Below are 2,063 nucleotides of genomic sequence, written 5' to 3' on the forward strand. Positions count from 1 at the left end.
AAATGGCAGGGCACCTGAGTGGCTCAGTTTAACCAACTGAGGTGTCCAGCTCTTGATGGCAGCTCTGGTCTTGATCTCAAGGTCGTAGGTTTAGGCCCTGTGTTGGGTTCTATGCTGATGTGGAGTCTTCTTAAAAAACAAAACACAAAAAGAGACAATACTGTCATTACAAATCCGATAATCAGTCTTCCAATTTCTAATTGTTTGATAAATGTTGATTTTTTTAAAAAGTTCATTGAGATCCAAATTATGTCCACAAATTACAGTTATTACATCTCTGAAGTCTCAATCTATGCAGTCATTCTTCCTCATCCTTTTTTTCCCCTAGTAATTTATTTTCTGAAGAAACTAGATTGTTTGCCTTGTAGAGTTTGTCAGAGCCTGGTTTTTGCTGACTGCATCCCATGACATCATTCAACATGCTTCTCTATCCTTCGTATTGCCTATAAATTGGTAGTTTGGTATCTAGAGGCTTTATCAAACCACGAGGAGGAGGTGCAGTGTCCCTTCCTGAGCGTGAAACTGGCTTTGGGCGTCACTTTGGTGCTGCCCTTTGTCCTTGATGATTGTTCTTTTTTCTCCTTTAGAGGCTTTATCAGATTGAGGGTTTTGGTTTTTGGTTTTGTTTTTGTTTTTTTTTTTTTGCTGAAATATTGAGACACAACATTTAGGTGTCTTTTTATGATGTAAGCAACTATTGTTTGGTTGATCTATTAATCCATTAAGGATTACAAATTATACCTTCCTTTATTAGCCAGAATATTTTTATGAAGAAAAACTTCCCTTTAACTACCATTTGGTAATCCATGTTACAGTAAGGAAAGGCAGGATAAATGCTTCTTTCTTTCTCTATATTAGTTTTCAGGGCAGCCCCGGTAGCGCAGCGGTTTAGCGCCGCTTGCAGCCCAGGGCGTGATCCTGGAGACCCGGGATTGAGTCCCACATCCGGCTCTCTGTGTGGTGCCTGCTTCTCCCTCTGCCTGTGTCTCTGCCTCTCTCTCTCTATGAATAAATAAAATCTTTAAAAAAAATAAACCTTTATATTAGTTTTCAAAATAATGAGTTGGTTGCCTTGCATTCTACCATAATAACTTATGAGTTTAGGAGTATATTGGGGGTATGTAGCATACTTAATATATTTAAATACAATCTGGTTGTACTCTCCTTGATACCAAAATTGTTCCATGTTTTGGACACAGAGCCTCTTCCAACTGTCTCCCCTGTCCTTTTGATATGACACCATTAGTCTTTGATCACTTGCTTGCTGTCTGCCACAAGATGTTCAGGGCTTGCCTTGCTCATTTCCTACCTCCCATCTTGAGGTAGCCATTTTCCAAGGAGTCTTCTTTTTTATGATATTTTGGTACATCCTCAAATAGTATATAGAAACCACAAATGACTAGGAGTGCTTCATTCTCTGGTTGGACATTTTTTAGATAGGTTTTTTATACGCATTGCTTAAGTCCCTTTAGGAAGATCATAAATCCATCAGCCCACATGGTAGAAGAGATCCCAAAACACTACATTCATGTAATCCTGGAGAAAAAATTTATTTTAAATGTAGACTATTTGATGAGTGAAAAATGGAAAAGTTACTTTTGTTTTCACTTGCATTCCTTTGACTATGATTAAGATAGATGACCATTTGTCCACATGCTTATTGACCATTGGTATTGCTTTTAGTTTGGTGCCTAAAACATAGTAGCTGCTGAATGAATATTTATTTGTTAATTGAATAAATTAATTGTATGTTCGCATCCTTTGCTAACTAATAACGTGCTAGTCATATTTTTCTTACTTAAAAGAGCTATTTTTGAGAGGAATAAATGTGTATAAAGTTCCTAGCACAGTATTGGAATTCAAGTGTTCCCTGTCTTGTTATTTGCATACATTATCATGTATGTCTCTGGTTTGGCTTATTTTTTTCTACTTTAAAAGATAAATTGAGGGACACCTGGGTGGCTCAGAGGTTGAGTGTCTGCCTTCGGCTCATGGTGTGATCCCTGGAGTCCAAGGATCGAGTCCCACATCGGACTCCCTGAGAGGAGTTTGCTTCTCCCTCC

The 2,063-nt window shown here is 38.1% G+C and overlaps 1 non-coding gene across 1 annotated transcript; it reads left to right on the forward strand.

Moving 5' to 3' along the window:
- The first annotated feature begins 404 nt into the window (after window positions 1–404).
- On the forward strand, window positions 405–621 carry LOC121486036. The gene has a single exon (XR_005986513.1). It is a non-coding gene; the product is annotated as a small nucleolar RNA U3 (small nucleolar RNA).
- Window positions 622–2,063: the final 1,442 nt, after the last annotated feature.

The sequence above is a fragment of the Vulpes lagopus genome, chromosome 2 (assembly GCF_018345385.1).
Source record: "Vulpes lagopus strain Blue_001 chromosome 2, ASM1834538v1, whole genome shotgun sequence".
Taxonomy (NCBI): Eukaryota; Metazoa; Chordata; class Mammalia; order Carnivora; family Canidae; genus Vulpes; species Vulpes lagopus.